Source organism: Falco punctatus, assembly GCF_963210335.1.
Source record: "Falco punctatus genome assembly, chromosome: 6".
Taxonomy (NCBI): Eukaryota; Metazoa; Chordata; class Aves; order Falconiformes; family Falconidae; genus Falco; species Falco punctatus.
This window is the reverse complement of record NC_137585.1, coordinates 49622927-49646617: the sequence shown is the minus strand read 5'-3', so window position 1 is coordinate 49646617 and position 23691 is coordinate 49622927. Positions and strand designations below refer to the sequence as shown.

Sequence of the window (23691 nt, the reverse complement as noted above, 5' to 3'; positions counted from 1 at the left end):
GCATGATCTTACAGAAGTCAACAGGTAAAATCTTATATATTTCATTTTAGCAAGGAAGACTTCATGTCCAAACATGTAAATTAATAATAAATAAAATAATAAAAACAGATGTCTGGTTTTTAAAGTCAGAGGAGCATTTGTACCCTTACAGGAAAGTCACAAGTGAGTGAGGCAGCTTGAACAAAAAAAATAATAATTAAAAAAAAAAATCATCAAGGAGAAGGGCAAAAAAGATTATTTTAAAAAGTCTACAGATTAGATGTAAGATTTTAAAATTTATTTGCTTGGCCACTAGCACTTGTGGAAATGTAAAACATACTTTTTACTACTTATCCGCACCTGACATTATGCTGTGTACTTACTAATTTAAAAACATGTGAAAGAACTGAAATTTACATAGCATTGTTGCTTTACAAGCTTTTCTACAAATACCATTGCTAGACTTTGGCAAAGCAAAATTTAGAATGAAAAACACACAGTAATATATAACTATGCAAAAAGTTCAAATGTAAAAGTAAAAAAATTTGATTTTATTTTATAATCTGATTGTCCAAATCTAATCTGTATTTAAAACATTAATTAAAAGGTTAACACACTTTAATGTTTTAATGTAACCTTAAAAAGCAATAGAATGACACAATATGCAGCTTTCAGCTTTCCTCTAAAATTAATAATATATCTATACACACACATATATAAAATTCAGTTTCCTTTTACTTTACAATACTGCAGAAAGTTATTTATTAGAAAATATTTTCAGGGGACCTGGAAACATATTTGCTTTGTGACATAAAATTTATTCAGCGTATTTAAGCACAGTTTTATGCAATCCTATAGTGCAGAGCTCCATTATTCACCCTCATGGCATCTTTTCTTTCAGAACTAAGGAGTAATGAGCAGCCCTCTGAAAAGCAGAAACATCCCTGTTGGTTGATGAGGGCAGTGATCCATCTTCCTGTCGTATCTGTCTTATTTCTGGAGTGCTAAAACCCAGATGATTCTGACAAAATAACAGTAAAAAATAGTAGAAGAAATATGCTGAAAATAGTAGGGGGAAAAAAAACCCACCAAAAAACCCTGTTCAGTTTTTCATTTGTCATACACGCATCCTCATGAAGACATTTCCTAAGGCAAGTACTCCAGCCTAGATTATATCAACGTCCATAAGAACAATGCCTTAATTTCACACATATTATAATAATCAAAACAGAACATAAATTTAATCTGATCGTCAACATGATGCTAAATCATGGCCTTCCCTCCATGGGTACAAATTATAACTGCATCAATTTCAATTCCTACACTGTTAACGAAAGTAAAGTATTTCGGTAAGTTACACTGAATAGGTTTATTCTCTTCCTTAGAGATACAAACTGCATTTCCTCATGTTACTTCATTCCAATAAATCAAATCAACTAATACTAAGGCACACAAATCTCAAATATGGAAGTGATTGAGAAGAATCAGAATAGAAAAGTGAAATCAACCATTACCTTATGTATAGAGCTATAGAGTCCTCTTAGTCGTCTTCCCTTTTTGGTGGTTTTTCCCCTTTCTTTTTTAGTGAGAGGTAAGAGTTTGTACCATGGTCCCCTTCATGTTGTAATCTTGACAAAACTCTGCTGCTAAGCCCTGCTGTTGCAGGACTGTGTGCAGAAGCACACAGAAGAGGAACCGTTTCCAGCAGCCCGTTGCTTTGTCCTCGGCCCTCCCAAGCTTCTATGTGATCAGCACAGGCTTTGTGGCCATACAATAGGGGTTAAACATTTCCCTGTATTTATTTAAAAGCAGAGCTAAATCTGCTTAGCTGCCCGAACCTTTTAGTAAAACGATGCTCACTCTATTAGGGTGGTTTTTGATTTGTTTGTTTAAGAGTAATTGCCTTCTACCAACAAAAAGAAAAAAGTATATAGTTTCTTTTCATTATACACAGTGCATAAACAATGCAGTCACTCAAATCAACAAATATTTTTGTCCAGATCTTACCTTACCCACAATTTCCCCCTACACAACTACCTGTGACTTGCCTCTTAACTTAGGGCTCTAGTTTCGTTTTTCCTTTATGTTCACTGATGACTTGCCAGCAGCGCAATCCTCTGGTCTCCATTGACAGTGTCTGCGAGGCAGATTATTGCAAAATCTACTATTTATGCTGAGTGGTGAAACTCCCGTACAAGAAAAAAAAAATATTTAAGTGCACCTAGAAATAAATGAAAACATTTCCGAAGAGCTGAATGTGCTTGCCCGCTGTACTAAAGCCACCGATTTCACACACCACATAAACCTCTGGACCACCTCTGCTTTCCAGGGAACTACCTTGAAGCAACACAGGTACAGAACAGTGACTTTTTTTCAGCTCCTAAAGAAAGAATCACTATTTAAAACTTTTTATGTCTGTTCTGCCATAAATCCAGATTATTATAGTTTTTTTAAGTCCAGTTAAAACATTTCTAACTTTAGGGGATTTGCATCTTTTTGTAGGTAGCAGTAAGAATTCTGTCAGCATTTATTAGCACCAGCATTAGTTCAGAACAATAAACTTCATCTGCTCCTTTGAAACCTATTTTGTTCTCAAGGCTTATTAGAACAATGCTGCTCTTCACAAAAGCACAATTTCTATTTAAGAATCTACTTTGAAGCAGACTGTCAGTGAGGCTGAATAGTGACAGCATCCACCTGACCTCTTAAACTTTCTGAAGCAGAACCACAGGATCTTAACTGAGCTCCCACTTCATGTATGTGCCATGCTTCTAGAGCTGCAAAGGACTTAGCTGGGAAGGCTAAAAATCTTAGAAGATTACAAGTTACAATTAAAGGCGATTTATTTTTTATGTGAAGATTTATCAACAAATAATGCAGTGTTGATTAGGCAAAACCTCTGCCATTTAAAGTTATTGCTCTTTAATACACATTTACAACTGTATATTCTAATGACTACAGTTGAGATGAAAATGTAAATAATATGCTACTTATCATGCCACAAATGTGGCACAATATTAATTTATTATTTGTATTTAGTAACATTTAATTATTGTAAAAACTTATTTCTCAAAACCACTATTTTTGTGGTTTTGATCATTCCTTCCAAGATGAAGTTGTAGATGAAAATGGCAACCTTGCAATACAGGAGCTTAACCATTCGCTCCCCTCCACATTTGACAGCATATTACATCAAGAAATCAGCTAAAATATAACCAATTGAACAGATTTTTTGTGTTCAACTGTGTTTAAACAGAAATTGTTCTCTGAATTTTAGAGCTGAATAATGGAGGGGCAAGGCTCATTTTGTCATCTGATTGACCAAGGCTAATCAGAATTATTTCTGCACACTGCTTCACTACAGCCATAGATCCATTAAACACTAAATGCTCCAGAAGCCCGTTTCCCTTCAGCTTCCCACTGTGACTCCCACTTTTCAGCCAGTAGCTACTCAGTGGGCTACTTAAAACACTAAAAAAATGGAGGTGCTATATTTAATGGACAGCTCAAAACCCATAGCAACATCTGTCAGTTGACTGTCAGACAACAGCTACCATAATAATACAGACTCTCTGTAATGGAGACTTAAAAAGAAGCCTTTGAACTAGTTCTCTTACCTCCCAATACTTTTTTATTAGGAGATTTTTAGTCATAGCAGCTATTTTTTTCTTCAATAAGAATGATCATATCTGCCCCAAAAATGTTCACCGAGATATGCTTTTTTTTTTTTTTTTGTAATCATAATATTACCTGTGGCATCTTGTTTTACATCTTCTTACTGTTTTAGGCTCTGGATGCCTTTAAACTAATATAACAATTAGGAATGTCTTACTGCACAACTTACATATTACCAAAACTACTTTTTAAGCTATTGAACTGTTCAAGCTGAAAATAACTGTGATATGCACATACAGGGCACAAATCCTTACTTTGAGATCTGCTCAGTAGAAAAGATGAAAATCAGATTCTGAAAAATATATAGCAATTGCCTGATAATACTGACTATTCATCTATCTCTTTTTTTTTTCCACACATTTTTGGCTTTTCAAAACGTCCTCAACTCTTTCCAGATATACGGTAATAGTCAGGAAAAGCCACAAATTATTTATGCTTTCTAAGGTCAAAAACTATACTTGCATCAAAATTTAGCTAGTGTTACATTCAGCTGAGATCTTCAGGCAGCTCAGCAGCTAACATTCTTATAGTTCTTAACCCCAGATGCTGGCCTCAGACTATGGTAGGTCAGACTGTGCAAACAGGTATGGGATCTGTACCTCTAGAAAGACAGCATGGTTCACAATTAGCCAGAGCCCGGGCACAGAAGACCCAAGATAAAAAGATGCTTACGCAGTTAGGCCACCACAGTGAAGAAGACAGCAGGCTCACAGTCACAGTACTGTTTCACCTGTTGGCTCAGACACCAAACGTTTTTAAGGCTCCCATATGCCTAAAAATTATAACTGAAGACATGTAAACATTATTCTTTTTAGAGTAAAGACTTACGTATTGAAAAGTATGCTTGGGTATATCATTACCTTCACTAGGGCTTCTGCCACGTCTGCCTGGCTAGGCCAGTATTTGGTTTTGATGATCACACAAGGACCAAGACTAGGCAGGCTGGAAGATGTTTATTTATTATTACTACTATTACTGTTTGTTTATTTGAAAAGCAAGAAGGAAAATAATTCAATTTCCTACACAGGACTTCAGGGAATGCATAGCCTTGATTTAGCTTTATTCCTTGCACATGCTTTGGTAAAGCAATCTAATCATTATTTTTCACATTTTTTGCATATGCAAACTGAATTTTTCCTTTTCCATTTTCACCTTCAATTTCCTTTACTTCACCAGCAAAGTCTTCTGTAATCATAATTTCGAGTGCAGAAGTAAAATCTATATAGTTTGCAGTTTCTTTACGAAAAATGCCTTCAGGATAAAGGAGCCTGAAAAGACTTTAAAGTGCGGGTGACATTCAAAAACACAGCTTTCACAGACGTATCAGGATATATAAGATGACTATTCACTGTCACCTGTGTATCCTCTTCCCAAAAAATCATTCCAAATAGTTGAGTTCAGAGGTGAATTTTAAAGAGTATCTAATATGTTAAGCACTATTATGAGGTGAAAATCGTGAAGATCATGATCCTCTGAGGATTTTGAAATCTATTTACTTTAAAACATCATCATAACCACTTCCACTGATTTTTAGCTGTTACCACTGAAATTTCATGGACTTACTTGAATTAAACTCATTGCTGTCACCTCCTCAGTAATACATTGTTCTTTTTGGTTTTTTCCTAAAAACATGCATAAGGATGCTCTATACCAGAATATAGCCAGTTATTTCTTACTAGTCACCAACAGTTTACGGTAGGCAAAGTATATTTAAATAATTTTAAACTAGACCTGAATAACCTATTATCTTTATTTCAAAATCACTGTAGCATGTACATCCTGACTATGATTCTTAAGACTTCTCTGTCTCCTTTCTACATTTGCTTGATATTCACTGTACCAGCCAAAGCTGGCTGTCCACCAGCTACAGAAAATCTCTTCTCGAACACGTTGGGGATACAGACTCATACTGGTTCAGTTTTTCTGAACCTCTTACAGAGAGAGACTGTTCCCACACCTAAGGCATGTAAACTGTTTATCACACAGAGGAGTTGTCAAGGAGAGTGAGGTTTCCCAGAAGTAACTCCAGCACAGCAGACTGAGAAGAGTCCTCTTCAAATAACTCAAGGTTCATTCACTTTATTCTTTTACTAGTTATAGCACATACAGCTTAGTATTGCCATAGATTCAAGTACATGTACTTTCTGCTTTCATGTTACTTTTTGATGAGGATGCTCCATAATAAGATTCACAGCATTAAGTATAGTAAGATTTTCTCTAGTACTGTTCTCCATCCTTATTCATAAAGGAACAAATGCTTTGCCCTTCGTCTTTATGCACAATGAGTGTCCTTGACTGCTGGATGCCTAAAGCAGTTTAAATACATGGGTTAGAGAGACTCAATTTAAAGTGTAGACAGATGTACACTTCCTAACCTCAGGATGAGATTTATCAGCGGCTAGAAAACCAGCTTCAGGAAGAAAACAGATTTGCTGATGCTGCGCTGCCTGTTGATAAGTGAAGAAGTTACTGAAACAAAAAGTCTCCTAAACACATGTAGTCCATAGCCTAAATGAATTTACATCAACTACATTAAAAAAAAAAAAAAAAAAAGATTGAATGGAATCAAGCCTCAGGGAAAATGGGAAACTAAATCTAGTCACCTGAAACTCCTAAAGGGTTGTTTTCAGTAAGTACACATAGAGCATGCCTAGCATGTAAAAAGACCAGGCTCCCCAAAGCACTGGTACAGCTGTGATTATCTTTAAGATGACAGCCAAAGTGCTGTATGACAGCACTTTCTCCTTTACACAGAGCAGGACTGCTGTGGTTCACCCACTTCAGCATTTTGTCCTCAGTGGCACAGCTTCGGTAGAGAGACAGAGAAGATACTCTCTTCCCCCTGCAGATCACATCTGAGGAACATACTCCAGTAAAAAAAAAGGCTCTCGTTTCTGCCCCTTTGTCCTTGCTGTCCAGAGATCCTAAAACATGACAAATAAGGGGTTTCCTCAGAGGTAAAATATGTGGGCTTGAATCTACTTTGAAAAAGGATGTATTTTACCTCCAGTCTCTCCTCCAGGAAGTATTGCAACGTCATGGCTGTCTGTCAAAAATGGCACAAACCTGTAATAATTCTCCCAATAAATTTCAAACTTAAGAGCTTCATTCAAAAAAGCAGCACCCAGCGGTAAATAAAGCACAGCTCTTCATAGCTACATGCTGCTGGCCTCACAGTAGGGCCCTCAAGGCACCAACTACGTTAGTAATTGGTACAGTACAAAGTGGGAAAGGGGGGCGTTATAAACTGAGCAGCTACACATGGTACCTGTGTGCATATGTGCACACCCAGACTCGGCAGAGTTAATGCAATGTAGAAAGCCCTCATTTTGCTGTTCTGATGTATTTGCCCATTTAAAAGGAAAAAGTTGCACATTGTAGAGAAATACATCTCTAGGCATCATCTTCCATGACCTTTCACTTCAAACCTGGTTTCTATTTTGGAGGCTAAACCATTAACCTCTATGCTAATCACACACAAAACTGCCTTCAGGTTTAAGTTTTTAAACCATTGCAAGTATTTCACTATGACAGAGCCCTATAATACTGTATGATTAAGAATTTAAGGTCTAAATTCTAAAAATTTTTGTCAATCATCTGATAGGTAAATTAATTTTGATGACTACTGATCTGGAAGGAATTTCAACTGTTGACCTGGAGATGTAAAAAAAAAAACCCAAAAGCTTTAAACCATTTGTTCCTGCAGTCTAGTCAGAAATGCATTTGATTTTAAATACATTTGAATAATTTGGTATTACTTATGGGAAGAGGATATTTGATGTTTTTCTTTGTAATTATACTCCCAGTTTCTAAGTACTGTCTCTCAATGTACTATCCACATCTGCACAAAGACTATATGTCATTAATATTTTGCAAGTTCTCAAATGACTTAGTGTAGCAACTAACTTCTCTGAAATTGTGCTTCATGAATAAAGTAAATATTTAATTTTTGGGATAGCCACTGAAAGTGTTAAGCAGTAGCCACAAAAGCATAATGGCTTCTTCCCCTCTGCAACAACAGAAAATAGAACGATTTGTATTTTATTTAAAGACAGTAAAACTACATGGCAATAGCGGTGAACTGAACAATAAAATTGCACACTCAAAAGATAGTTTCAGCAAGAAAATGCAGTATGCAAATACTAGCAATGGAGGAAAAAAAAGTAGTAGGATGTATGAGGTACCCAAAAACCCCAAAAAGGAGGTATGATTAATGTAGAGATAAAGTCATTATCAAAATATTTAAGTATGGAATTTTTATTAAAATAGTTAACATTAGATTCATTATAGCCAAATTCCCACACATCCAAACTCACAGCAGGCTCCGTTTTTTATTTGCATGCACTGCTTGATTTTGTGGTCTGTACAACAAAAGAAAAAATATTCACACATACATACAAAAATGGGGGTTTTAAGCAGTGATAAATCCCAGAAAACTTGTGCCCTGTACAGTTTTTTCTTTACTTTACACATTTGTCCAATGACTTACTAAATGCTTAAAAAAAAAAAAAAAAAAAAAAAAGCCGAGACGTCTCCATAAGTAACCTGACCATTGCAGAAGCCTGTTTTGCTGGTATCAAACAGCGTGCTGAACAGCTGATGCACCTCACCTCTCCTAGCAGCTTGAGAAGAAAGGTGTTGGGAACCATTTCTGCACCTAGGAGGCTGGAGTTGCCAACCGTCCAGTTCAGTTATTTACTGTCTGCCTTCTGTACAGCAAGTCTGGTTTTGATCAGCCTCAGCTACAGGTGCTGCAGACACAGAACTGGAGCAGCTGGAAAAATGACACAGCTGTAACTCTGACACAAACAGGAACCGATCATTGGATTAATTCCTCAGGCCAGGTAGTCCCTCCGCAATAACATAGTCTCCTCCTTTCATCAGAATCATATGACACAACTCCAAAGGTGTTATTGTGGGGGACTGAAATTATTTTACTTTTTAACTCGAGAGGGAGGAAGAATATAATTTACATATAATTTCTATATTTAAATATAATCCATGTCAAGCAATTTTTGCTTACCAAATTGTACGCCTCATATAGAACTGTAAAATAGCCACCTGTTTTAAAAACTCGGTGGAGATCTCCATCCCTAGGATGGGTTTTCACTTGCAACAAGAGCCTGCAGTGCTGGATTCCAAATGGCTATGGCCAGGAAATCAATGTGTTTCCAGCAGGTGGCTGAGGTAACAGAAATGTGCTGTGTTCCCCTCCACAAGCGCAGATATCACATGCATGTAACAAATGCAGCCTCAAGACTCAAAGTTCAGTGAGTTTACAACATATATAGTAATCAAATGTGATCTTAGAAAGTGAGGAACTTCTAAGGACATGACTAAAATCGATGTTGTTTTATGCAGTATACTAGTAACGCTCGTTATTTTGAAATAAAGAAAATCATGGTATAGGAGATATCGGTGAACACCCCATTAAAGCTGTAACATCCACTCATCACACAGTTTCCTAATTTACTTTTCTGTCTGTACTGAACACCTCTCCATACTAATAAAACCCCAGTTCCAATGAGTTACATTTGCCCTTCTTCCCAACAACCTTCATGTCTTTCTGTAACTTCCTTACATACTGGAAAAGTCAATCTTGGAAATTTAATCATAGATGTTTACTTTAGTTACACGTTATGGTCTGTGGATATCAATATATACCTTCCTGAAAGCATACCCTGACAGAAAGATGCTACCTCATTATCAGTGAAATGCCAAGTTATGACAATCCCAAGTCTTACTGGAGTTCTGCAAAACATATTTGGAAACTACCTTAGCAAACACAGCCTGTTACAGATAATGAATTAGCCTCAAAAAATTGAAAGCATTTCTTTTTGATCTTAAATGAGACATTATTCAAGTAGGCCACCCCTGACTTAAAATATGCTTTTAGTAATTCTTTTCTACAAATACAGAAAGAAAGATCCTTTCCATTTAGCGAAGTGTTAGGGGGGTTTGTTTGAAACTAGACTTAAACTTAAAACCAACCAATTTAAATATTATTTTAGCTACTATTTCATTTTTCTTTAAAAAACAGTAAAGTTTATTATGAAGAACAGAAAAGCAATAAATGACTAAAGGTTTACTATGTAAAAGCAAAGACTGGGGACTTAAAGACATACTATATTAATGCAGTAAATAAAATCCAAAGTGTATTTCATGCCAACGTTGCTGTGGAACTGTGTTCCATGTGCAAATCAGATTACTTTTTCTGCCACTGCTACAGTGTTGTAGTCTGTCTAGGCTAATCCATCAACACAGACAGTGCTGGTATGCATGCACGGTTCTCCCTTATCAGAAAAGTAATACTATTCAGGCAAGGACCACAAGTAGCAAACAGTTTTAAAAACATACTTTTACTCTCAAAATACTACAAACAGCAAGAGATTAAGATGCTATTGAAAAAGCTAAATCCAATATGGCAACTGGCATTCAAACAGGTTAAGGGGGGAAAAAACGTGTATGAAAAAAATAGCCACTGCAGGTTCTTTAGAAGGATATATAGGCATATATCGATTGAGGTTAACACTAAGTGCTACCAACACACTTTGAAGTACTGAGATAGCTTTTAAAACACACAGCAAGTTAAAGCTGTGCTATTATTATTGTTTAATGTTATTTTGACTTTAAACACTTAAAAGATGTCTATTTTATCAAAATAAAAAGAATCCATTAAAGAGCATCTGAACTTTTTTGAGGTACAGATTCAAGTTTAAAGCATGCAGTGCAAAACTTTCAGTTTCCAGCTCCTGGGGACACTTGAAGAATTGTGCCTTCACAAGTTACAACACTACCAACTCAATGAACATACCTACATTTAAAAAAAAAAAGTGTCAATCAAAATCAACACATATTTTCTAGAAAAAAAAATCTTGAGAAAATAATGACAGCTTTTGATAATTAAGAACATCATTCTGTTCAAACTGAATGAGAACACTGAAACCTTATGCTAAGGGCAGTTCTGTTAAAAAAGCTCCTACTATTTTTCCTGCCTTAAAAAGGTCTGACCTTTTCAATTTAACCAGATAAACAATGATGAACTTAAATTAATTTAGGTGACATCAAACAGCAGAGCAACAGTATCTGTCAGCTGAAGAAACTATATGTTCCCTCATCCCTCCTGTGTTAATATGGAAGTTAATAAAATTCAAATGTGCACGTATACAGTGAAGTGTAAGAGCCTTCAATTATTTGGAAAATGCAAATTTAAAAAATCTTTTTAATATAGATTTAAATATAAGACTATTTTAGAGAGTATTGTACAAGCTTCAAATCACCATTTAACACAGCACAGTCAAATGGCAGCTCTTATTTTACACATCCTATTGAGAGCTGAAATGACTGAGGACTACAGAGCAGCATCAGATGGTATACTCCCGTATAACAATTATACAAGCTTCAAAAGACAAAAAGCTTATGCAATGACAAGATCCCGGTAATAGATACTAGTCCTTCACTCTATTCTGCGTGGTCCTGCTAGGCTTATCTGGTTCTGCTTTTTGTCTCCCTCCCACTCGGCAACTATGAGGACTCTGCACGCTCTCCCCAGCCCAATTCTTCTGATCCCAGTCCCCAACACACTGTTCAAACCACGCAGTATCAGCAGTGGCCAGAACCTCCATGTATACATCATACCCCTGTTTTGGCAAACACTGTAATGTACCTGTGTTAGGAGTGCTTTCTGCTAAACGTATCTGACTGTCCAAATCAGCCTCCCACTCAAACTCTGCTGCATTCACTGAAATCACTGCAGAATACATAAAAAGAAAAAGAATGTAACAGAGGCAACAAATGCATCTGGATTTATGCAGCTACTTCAGGCACTGGGTACGGCAATGCTGAAAAAAGAGCCCGACTGACTAATAACAACAGTCTGCAGTACTGTCTGTGTAAAATGACAGTAAGATATTTTCATTTTGCACCAAGTACATACATTGATAACACCTGTCAAAGCTACAGGGCATCAAATTAATTTTCACCACCTGTTGAGAAGGTGAGCAATCTACACAAACCACCTGGCTTCTCTAATAAGCAGCAAAACTTCACCAAGAAAATAACCACCATACTTCTTCCCTTACAACTCCTAGGGACTGCTTTTGCCCCAACAGGAGGGGCAAGGAACACTAACAAAACCAAACCTCCACTAGAGATGATTTTGATCTTGGCTACAAGGTTGGAAAACCCAACGTGTTTTTGTGAGCTGGCAGGTGATTAAAGCTGTCAAGCTGTGCGCTTTCCCAAAGGGCAGCGGGAACTGGGTTTTGTGTGCTGCAAATCCCCACTGACTGGAAGGGAAAGAGCTGACAGAGCATCCGCCAGCACTACAATGATGGTGCTGTCACTAAGCCTGGAAGCTGGGGGTTCAACAGTGCTGCAAAACATTAACTCTGGGAGACAACAGCGAGAAAAAGACCCTTAAGACTATCAGTAGGTATCTGAAAATAGATGAGTCAAGTCGTCCATGCTGGAAGCAATAGAGAATTCATTCCTAGGGAATGGCCAGAGGGTGTGGGTGAGGGGGTGGGCATGTTCTCCAGAAAATTTTGATATTTAACACTCAGGGAGTGTCTGTCAGTTCCCCCTATGTGCACGTCCCTGACCATACAATTCCATATACATTTCATGAACAGCATATGGCAGGATAAACTGTTATCATTAATCTGATCTCTGTACCCATATCAATGATTAAAGCAAATTTTCCAGCAGCAATTTCATCCCTGCCCCTTACATAAGCAGATGATTTACTACATCAACTTCAGCATGCCTTATCACGTGACAATTATAATGCACATGTATTATGAGACTAAAGCTCTATCACACTTGCAGATTTATTCTAATGTTTCTGTTGCATTCTTTATTTTGGAGGTTTTCTGATTTCTTTCAATAAAACCTTCATACTAGATTCTCAGAGAAATTTCTGGAGACAGAAATTCTATCAGATGGCATCATTATAAATAATGACATAGCTTAAAAGCAGAGTTGGGAACTTCAGGTCTGTTACAAGTGATCTAAATAATGACCTTACCTCTGCACAAGTGATCTAAAGAGAGCAAACATCAAAAAATGAACTTCTCTTTGCAAAACATCACCAGTGAAAGAGACAATTTACGCTTTTGCAGTGGATTACACAGTAGTAGAAAGATGACCCCAAAATTTTGGGGTCAGCCTTTGAAGCTCTGTAACGGGTACTGTTGAGAAGCACATTTCAGCCTAGATGAACTTTTTGTACATCTGTGTCCCATCTCCTCTTAGCTTTGTCTCATGCCCTCTGCTGATCAAGCTTCAGCTTTTCCAGTTCTTTAGGTTTCTCCTGGTAGCTCCTCTGTTCCCAGCTCTTACTCTTACCTACCCCACTCATCCTTTCCGTCCTCCAAATCCATGTGCTTGTTCAATGCTTGCATATGTCCAATCCATGTGCACAAGCTTCCAGTCCTTTAGGCCAATCCTCTTCCCCCCATCCCCCAACTCCACAGGCCTAGTATCTTTGCCAAATCTGTCACATCGAACACATGTGTACTGCTCACAAAAAGGTATTTGCAGGAGGATAAGCACTAAGCTTCTCCACCATCCATACCATTTGGTCCCTTCAGCTAGTTTTCTAAAATACCATCTCTCACTTGGGGGCTGTTGGCAATGGACAGCATTCATAAGACAGCACTACTTCTATTTCATTCAACAATGCTCCAACACCATCCTAGGCAGCTCCTGTCACATATACACTCTTATTTGCCCCAGGACACAGAACATAAATAACCAAGGCCATACTATAAAAAACAGAACATCCTGCTGAGCTGCATCAGAATCCTGGTATTATAACAGACACTTTGAACTGAAGCTTTCAAAACCATCAACTGATTTAAGGCACAGATCACCATGCAGGACTTGGAGAAGATGCAACACCAAATGCCACTTGGTGTGGAAGTGACCAGGCCACAAAAGGCTGTATCCCTTACCAGTGCTGAGTCAGCCACTTCACACCACCTGCAGGATCCCCTTCTTGCCCAGCAATTCCCAGCCCGTTTCATCAGCTCCACAGCACCTCACAGACTCTGGGCCTATCCATTCTCCCTCTTGCTGACCCTCCTTGCTCCTCCACATTACCAGCCATTCATCCCTCTAAATTACTGACAATCAACATTATTAACCAAAGGGAAAACTTCCTTTTCCCCCTAAACCACTGGTTCTTACGCCAACCCCCAGACTTGGCCAGCCCCCAATGGCTTATTACTGTAATTACAAAGAAAGGTTTTTCAGACACCTGCAGGTATGATCTGGGATACATTCAGTGTAGGTACAATATTTGTTACAGCTTATGCATTGCTACTGAAAATGGACAAGCTGAAATTTATTGAAGGTTCTTTAACAGTAATAAGTAAATGTTTACAGATATTGCAAAATAGAGATCTTTGAAAGAAAGGAAAAGGTTTCTAAACAAAAGCTGACTGGAAAAAAAAAAAAAAAAAGGTAGAACTTCTACCCTGTTATTATCTCCAAAAGTGACTGAATTACTTTGGCTGAATTTTTTCAAATAAATTTAGCTTGCAGCAAAAACTAGTGTCAAACATCTTTAAAAACAGATAGCACTAACAATCCCTCCCTTAAAGGGTAAGACATGATCAGTTGTTACAAGTTAAATGTATTTCATGCAATTTTATATCACTGTGCCCGTATGAATTAAAATAACTCAAAATAGGAACAAACACATAACAAAAAACTAATCTCCAGGTTTGAACAGAGCTCTAATTTTAGCTCAGTACTGTGCAAGTTTCTTCAGGTATAATTTTCTTCAAAGTGTCTAAGCATTAATGTATGTAAGTTGTTCTCAATTACCTTTAAAAACTACTGCAGGAAAGGCTGCATCCAGAACTGGTGCACCATAAAGCTTGCTCAGATGGCTCTGCAGTGTCTGCTGTGCTCAGAGCAATACTTGACTTTCAACTCTGTGTTCCCACATTCTTAGAAGCCGACTTTGGATTCAGGACTGCATCAAGCACCAGATTATACTTAACTATATACATACATGTCATCTACTTAAACAACAGGGGAAGCAGGTGGGATCCAACTAGAAGCCACTGAACCACACCCACAGGTCCAGGCAGCCTGCACTACAAGGTGCAGTAGTCCCTTGCAAGAAGCCCAGCCCAAGGAACAAACCTGAACAGCTAAAAGAGATCTCCTTCCCAGTCTGTAACATAACAGTGCCAGTAAGAAGAGCTTTGAATTCAAAAGCAGTACACTGGAAGTAAAATTAGTTCAAAGCGCTGGATCGTGACTTGGCATCTAATCACTGCACCATCCTACATGATTCACCAATTTGAGAACTCCCAAGTGGCTGACCTTAACAAAAGCAAACCTCCACCATATACCTACTGTATATTTTTAAGGATAAGGAACACTGCAATGCACGCTGTTCAGCACAATGATGCAAGTCAGGCTGTTGTGCAAATGCTGTGTGAGCTCATTTTACATTAAATGAAACAGATCAATAGTTAGAAACAAAAGTATGTAATTCTTTCAATTATGCAATAAGCCTTTTAAAAAGGAACTGCAGTATTTGATTGTTTAAGCACGGTGGGCAGAGATTTGTATTTTAAATAAATGTTGCTCTATTTCCCACCCCCACTCCCCTGGCTCAATAGGAAATTCCCAGTGTGGGAGCTAAGAACCCACTCTAGATAGAGAAACATCTCAATTCAAACAAGAACTATTTTCCCATTTTAGAACATTAACCCCATAAAAGAAAACACTAAGTGCCCCAGTGCTTTAAAACTGGTTTCAGCTTTCCTATAGAGCATACAGATTTTTTTTTTTCACATTAAGAAGCCAAAGATATAAAACTAGAAGAGCTCCGAGTATGAGGACCAGACACACTGACTGCTGGTGCAAGTTCTCTCATTTAGATCCATAAGAGTTTTAAAAGTCACATGTCCAGTCCTGCACAGACCCTCCCTTTTTCTTGGGTTTTTCGTTTGTTGGTTGTTTTTTTTTATTATTTTCTAATCCTTCTGCCAGCTTGCCTTCTCTGCAGAGATACCTTTCTGTACCCATTCATGGACCACACTGTCACCATCTCCTTGTGTAAAGGGTTGGATTCAAACCAAGTGACTGAGGGAAGAAGGTCTTCCAGGGATTTTGTGTGGACAGTTTCCTCCATCAGTCACCTGCAGATTACACACCAGGACTGAGACTATGTAACAGAGTTTTGAGTAATTCATACAAAGTGAACTGCCACATGTACAAATATATTACACATAATGCATTCTTATAATTAATCATTTAATCACTGTAATAAGCACATAGGATTAAAATACTCTTAATGTTAACCCTTTGTAAAGGCCTGTATATACACCATTTCCGAGTACAGAGTTGAGTTTTTAAAGTAATTCCTTCTAGTTCTCAAATATCAGACAAATGCTAAACTTGTAAATGCACAAACAATATATTCAAGTATTTGATCATATTTATTGCTGAAATAGCCGGCAATAGTTGTCCTTTTCAACTACATGAAGAGATATTATAAAAACTTCTAGTGCATTAATAATAATAATAAAAAAAAAAAAATCAGTGAACTGTTTTTCATTAGTTTATGGTGATGAAAGTCACACTGCTGACAGCTCAAAAATAATAAGGAAGAGACCCCTCAGAATCAATGGAATTAACAGAATAAAGCCACACAGGTCTCAAATCCAATCATTAGACAGATACTCTGAGGAATACTTAAATACTTATTAAATACTGAAATCAGTCAAGCTTTTGGAGATTGTCATGGCCTACTTAAAAACTAGTTAGATGAATACTTGCATTGAATTACCCATTATCCTATCCAGTTTTACAAGTTATCTGCTGACATTAAGATATTTACTTTATGATGTTAAATAATTAGAAACTGCAAAACTATTTATTTACTGACATTTAAACAACCAAACCAAAAAGCAATACGGAATGGGGATAAGAGACAACAGTAATCTGCCTTTGTTTAGGATGTGCATTTTTAGAAGTGTACCTAAATACTGTATTTCACATGATGCTTATTTGAGAAAAAGCTTCTTAGTCAAGTATTAGTGGTTTGAACAGGAAGATGGCCTTTGAGTTAAAAAAATAAATAAATAATTCCCTACTACATAATTTCTTGTATCTTTCAGTTTTCTGTGTTGTCATGTTCTAGTGACATCTGAAGAATATTGTTACCACCTAATGTAAATTCATCCTAAGGAAAATGTGAAAAAGTTACATATTTTCTCCAGTAAAAACCCTACAAGTATTCTGTGTAAAAAAGAAACTGGGTATGTGTCTCCTTATACCTTGACTGAATAGTTCTTGTCGCTCTGCTCCAAAAATAATTTATGGGTCCAGTGCTAGAAGGTAACACAGCTTCAAAGACATCTGAGAGGCCATCTGGGGAAATTTACTTAAGTTTGTCAAACATCATCTGACAATTGAATAGATATCACTTATTGCTAGAAAGGATAATAAACTAAATTACAATCCTTTTGCTCACAAAGAGTACAAAGAATACAATAAGATACAGGCAGCTAATGAGAAAAAAGAGGCCTTCCAATGCAAGACATGCTAGCAGGGCATAGAGAGATGAAGTCAAATTTAACAGCTATCAAATCAATAGAAAACTATGTCAGGAAAGCATAGAATTTTTAATACAGGACGCTTTCACAAATAATGATTAACTGGGTATCATCATCTGAACTGGAGGTTATTGTCATCACTCTCCTTCACATGAAAAAATGCTGAAACCAGCACGCAGGTGCCATGAGTGCTTGCTTTTCTTCCCTGCCTTGTGGGGGGAGGGTGGGACAGGCCCAAACACAACAAAAAAATTACGGCATTTCACATTACATCGCTTGGCAGAGAACAGCCAGAAAAAAAAATACTTATGTTCTAACAGTGATGCAAGTCTACTGAAATCCTGCCAGTTAAAAACATCAGCCTTTATGTTCAGGTTTCACTAGGAAGACACTACAGATGTTCTCAAGGCTGTACTTATGCTTTGCATCATCTGTCTGTTGATACACAAAAGTCTTTCCAAGGTCTTTATTATTAGGGTCAGGAAGTTAAATGACTCAACACATATACGAAGAGAAGGGAAAGCAGAAACAAACTCAAGTAACTGTCTCCAGCTGGTTTAATACTTCAAATGAAAAGTACAATAACAAATATTTCATGTATTCTCACTACAGTGTTTGTACTTGCAGAAAATGTTTCTCTACATTCTGAAATTAAACTTGGAAAAGCCTCACTTGAAATCACCCCCTGTCAGTACACTATGAATCACCCCATATGCTCCCTTGCTCTTTACAGCCCACCCACTGGCCTAGCACACTGATGTGCCATCCTTACAATTACAAAAGAAGCTCCAACAAAGAGGGATCACCCACTGTTTTCTATAAATCATCTTGAACGTCATTGATTGTTTTAACAAAGGTTGTTCAGACACGTGCATCTTAGGCTGTCTTGCACAGACAAGAGGAAGAATCTGAAACAATGACAATATTGCACCCTAGAATTCAATACGGGACAATAATGAAAGCTTACTGTAATAGGCTGAAAGTGACAAAAGTTATTTAGCTTTCCCTGACAAGCAGCATAAGAAATATAGCAGAGAAAAAAAAGGATATTTTTTAGTCACTCATGATTATTTAGTGAAGAACTTAGGATGCCTATCAAGCGCACTAATCATGGCCCAAAACACTGATGTTATGTGGAAGCATACCAAGGTATTTCTCTTGATTCAGGAGAGATTAAGCTGGAGGGAAACATGAAAGAAAAATCATAAGAAACCCTGCTGAGCCTGATACCCAAGTTCTGCTTTCCATGTCTTACCATACTTCAATAAACATGAACTGAAAGTTTTACATTTCTGTAAGGCAAAAGAACCCACCCCGAAACCCCACACCTTTTTCTCTAATGTAAAAGTATTCCACTGTTAATCTTCAACTACAAATGAGTATTTTGAAGTTTTCTACCAAATTCCAACTGTTTTTTTTCCACCTAAAGCAAACCTTTCTTTCTTCCAGCTTTTAGTTTCTTAGACCTGGTAGCTTGAACAAAACAAACAAACGCACACCCCACCGCACCCCCCAAAAAAACCCAACACCCACATTACATTGCAACTGCTGTTCTTAAAGCTAAGTAGAATGGGTAAATCTAGACAAACTTATCCTTTGCTTTGAACAGCAAAAAGCTGGGTTTTCTCTCTCCCTGTTTCACCTAGGCAATGCTGACTTGACTGAAATTTAAAAGCCTAAATAGCAAAAAGCAGTCCAGAGAAAAAGCTTCTGTCCTAGATTTCAGGTAACTACTTTCCTAGGAGGGGAGGACTCTCCCTACTTCACATGCCTAGTGATGTTATCATTCTAGTTTGAGCTGGTCTTGGACAATGGGATGGCAGGTAGTCATTTGGGATCCAAAGATGGCGGAGACTGCAATTATCTTACGCATATTACCACCACCACATTCCTAGTTTAACAGCCACTCCTCCCTGACAGAGTATAACCCATCCTGTTCCCATACCCAGAGTGCTGGTCTAAGCCCATAGGAAGCCACTCTCTCTGGGAGTACTTTCAATTCCTCTTGCTGTATCTGAGTCACTGCATTTTGTAGCACACAAACATGCATTAGTGCAGAAGGTATCAGATACTCCTCCTTAGGGCATACAGCAGGTCCAGAAGGTGTCATTTATTCCTGCCTAGGACACTGAGCTGGGAGAAGACAGAGGACAGACCACACAGTAATTTCTATCAAACTACTATCAACAGGAATGACGTAGCAGCAGTGCAGGGTTCACAACTGGGAAACCTCACTACTCCCATCCTCCCCTCCCCTTCCTCACTAGAAAAACTTGTCTCGCTCATAAGCAGACACATTTTTGAGACACTTTCTTCTGTTTCTTTCTCTCTTATTTCTTATCCCCAACCCCCATTCATTACAGGCTATCTGTACTGACTTTTGTTCTTAATACTGAAGCAGTGTTCAGCCTCAGGCAGCCTCACATTAACTGCATTACATCTGACTGTGTGCCTCCATAGACGGCATGGCACAGTACAGCTATGCCTGAAGAAGCTTGGATGCTAGACACCTCCATCTGCAGGGCAGCGTGGGACCAGGCGTTGACTCCCACAGCAACAACAGAGATAAACTGGCCTCTTCTGGGGTCTGTGCTGCTGCTTCCAATATTAGATGCAATGTGGTACATCATTACAGCCACATAAAGCAGCTCCGTATGAAGGTTTGTGTACAGCCAGCCTTTCAGATGCCCTGTGAAGAACAGTACGCCTATTCAGTTTCTCTGTCCTGCCCCTGGGCTTGTAAGGCTTTCCAGGCCTGGGGAGGCTCTGAGCAGTCGCACTAGGTCTCTGAACCTCTTGCTGGGATCTCAGGCTGGAAAGAGTTTTGACACACCCAGCACCCTGAGCTCCAAGAGAGCTTGTTAGCTTGCACATTTCATGCATGACTGCACAAGGCTGGCTTGGACCTAGTGCTGAACCTAAGCCAAACTCGTCCTGGCACCTGCTGAGGATTGCAGAGCGGAAACATCCCATTTGGAGACAGCAGTAGGCAGCTCAAGTCCGGGCAGGGCCTGTGCCAGTCCCCGAGTGGGAACCCTTTGTGCCACAGCAGCCACCCTGACCTCCCATCTCAGGTGGGCATTTCAGCCTCTCCCCTGCCTAGGTTGAGGGACAGGGACTGCTCCAGCACCAGTAGCAGTGAGAGCAGATCAGTATCAATGGCGGGGTGGCTGGCACCACCAGAAGGCAGGGCCTGTGAGGAGCCCGAGCGTGCGGCTCTTCAGAACCTGGGCTCTTTGGGGGCACAGACGGGGGGGCAGGGTTGAAGAAATCACAGATCTTTCTCAAGCACCCCCCAAACCGAAGTATGGTTTTCAATACCTGGCAGTACTGCTTTATAATTTACACCAGGTGCAAGTGTAAAGTGAAGTCTTTCAGGGCTGGAGGACTTCACTACAACCAGGAGAGATTTCAAAGCACAGAAGTGCTTATGCGCATGCAGTCAGGTAGCCAGGCACATAGAGACAAGGAAAATACTTGTCCCCTCTAAGAGGAGTTTGCCATCATCTTACAAACAAAAAATGCAAAAGTGTGAAAGGTTTTCAGGCAGTAGCAAACTGGTCATTATGGGTCGCTAAGATTTTAGCATACAAGAACAGACAAATGATTTAATTTTACATTGCGAATGACAGAGAACAGTTTTCCCAATAAAATACTAGGAGCAATAAAATTATTTCCCAGTGATTAGCACCTTCCTAGATTAATGATTAAACAAAAAGCTTGAAAACAACCATTTAGTTTTATTCTTAAGTACAGTATTAGAAGAGGAAAACTGAGTCTCACTAAAATTAAACCTCATTTAACAAGCCACTAAAATTAAACCTCATTTAATAAGCCACAAAAAGCTTATGGCAGTATGCTCATAAGTCACTGAACTACTTTCTTACTCCCAAATCATCACCACCATCGGAGGACAGTATATTTCTGTGGCAAATGTCAAGCCAGAAAGAAATTGATAGAGTATATACTGATAATCAAATGTTTTCAGTACCAAACGGAAATAAATTTTCTGGTGAACTAAATGGCGTATAAATTCCCACTCAGTGTGGATAACAATATGAAATGTAACACACACACATGCATAAATCTAAAAGCAAGTTCTCAGAATTTGAGAATCCAGTGGATCACAGGCAGATATGGATCTCAGACAGTATAATTGTCAGTTATCTTTATTCTAGCCAAACTGCTTTTTTGTAGATTAATATCTTTTCCTCAAAAACAAATAAAACTCAAATTACTAACTTAAATTCGTCTTCATTTAGTTCTTACTACAATCAAAAGAACAAATACAGAAGTACAAATAAATAACATACTCTTCCAAAAAGAAATTACAAATAAACCTAGAAGGAATTAGCAAGCAGACAAGAGAAGAAACCAAGCCACTACTCAAACTTCAAAAGTTTTCAATCATATCATCAAAACCCTTTAAAAAAAAAGAAAAAACTCAAACCTGAATGATCAAGAAATAAAAGGAAAGGTAAATATCTGGATAAGAAATTGGGGGGAAAGCCCCAAAAAACACAGACTAAAACCAATCAGTTAATTTTCATACTGAGAAAGGTCAAAAAGTCCATGCCAGACCTCCCGAAGATAAGGATATTTGAACATTGCCTGAAACAGGGAGGATGAGGTAGATGAAGGGTGAGACACAGGGCTGAGGATACTGCTCAGAACCACAGGGACAAAGGCCAACTGCAGAGAACTGCAGGCCAGCTGTGAGACTGACCACCAGGGTAACAGGACAGCAAATGAAAGACCACAGTAACGGACACTGGAACATACCCCATTAATTGATTCAGTAACAAATTCCAGGGGGATTGTTACCAAAAGGTGATTTTGGCATTGTAACAGTTAGCTCTTCAACAATGTGAGTTCGACCCCCAAGCAATCAAAAAAGGCAAGCCACAAGTTGGGTACTTGTAGGAATTAGAAGGGAAGGAGCAGGGTAAATACTTCATTACTCAACAGTATATTCCAGAATATCCCTGTATCCTGAGTGATGCGAATCATTACCACCTGCTCAGCTCAGAACAAGTCAACTGTTCAAACTGGTTTAGAAGTGATCAGCAGGGATGATTACGACCACTAAACAATTTCTGAAAATAAATATTTGCACTTAATCTTCAGGTCATGGAAAAGGTGGCTGAAGTAGTAGGGACTAGAAGAGGTAAGATAATCGATGGCATGAAATGGTTGAGTAAGAATTTACTTTGTAATTCTTATTTTTTGCTACAGGATACAGTGAACATTAAATGGAAGTTATGCACCAGACTTAAGATACAAAATCTTCAACAAAGCCTACGAACAATAAGTGACTCATCACAAAGTCTAAGTAAGCCAAGATACAGGATGCTGTGAACAACAGAAGTCTGCATGGGTTTTATTAAAAGAAAACCAAAAAAAAAACCCAAACAAAACCAACTCCAGAAAGCTACCAAGATGAAAACTGCTAGAGCGCATTACATATTCTTGCTGGCTCTTGCCATCAGTCCCCAGACACTGTGGTAGTGGGACCTTTGGTCTGATCCAGTATGCTGGCTCTTACCTTACCAATGGAAGTAGGACTAAATTCCGGGTTTAGGTATGTGCGCTAGTGAAGAAAACATTTGGCAGAAAAGTTTACCACCACGTCCTTCACAGCTATACTGAAGTTCATTAGCACTAACCAGGCACTAACATAGAAGTGCTTGGTCTAAAAAGCTCACTTTAAAAACCAATAGTCCAGTCAACAGAAGTTAATGAACACAGGTAGGTATCTCACCAGGAAAGGGAGGAAGAAGGGCTTGTTTGGTTGCTAGCCTCATGGTGTTAACCATTAGATCTACACAAGAATAGTGGTTAATGTTCTCCAACTGGAGTCTTGGTGGCTCATTGCCCATCTCAGACTCACATGAGTTTTGCTGCCCTACACCACAGGCCAAGTCACATCTGAACAGGTCAAGCAGAGGGGCTCTGTGTAGTCACAGAACAAGCGAGGACTACAGTTTTTATTCTAGCTTGCACCTTTCACAGTAGACCAAATGACAGCTCACAGATGGTGAATTAGGGCTCTGTCTGAGAAAATATACCTTGTCTGACCTAAATTTGTGGTGTAACACAGAATGTAGGTGAGAACCCATGAACCTTAGGAAAGCGGCAAAGCAGAAGGGTCCCAAGCCTGTTTTCTGGTGCAAAACCAAAAGAAAATGTCATTTCCTCATGCCTGATCTCATTCATCTCCAAGCAGGACAGCCTCAGTTCTTCTCTGTTCACAATGCTTCCTAGACATAGTTCTGCACCCATCCTCATCTTACGCATTTATAAACTCTTAGGAGCTAACTGGTATGATAAATTAACCCCTTTTGATGAACACATAAGACCACTTCAGTCAATCAACACAAAAATTTACTATAAATGCAGGAGTGCAAGATTGACCTTAAAGATAAACTACAGATTCAACATTATTTCTAACTGC

General features: G+C 38.4%; 1 protein-coding gene across 40 annotated transcripts in view; it reads right to left on the bottom strand.

Moving 5' to 3' along the window:
* Positions 1-23691, bottom strand: part of NRCAM (neuronal cell adhesion molecule) — a 178198-nt gene that overhangs the window by 115045 nt on the left and 39462 nt on the right. The window contains exon 1 of one of the 40 annotated variants that reach the window (XM_080392076.1): positions 1494-18881. The exons of the other annotated variants lie outside the window; for them this stretch is intronic. The gene's annotated coding sequence lies outside the window, so the exon portion shown is untranslated. Of the gene's footprint in view, positions 1-1493; positions 18882-23691 lie in introns of those variants that run through there. 40 annotated transcript variants of the gene reach the window in all.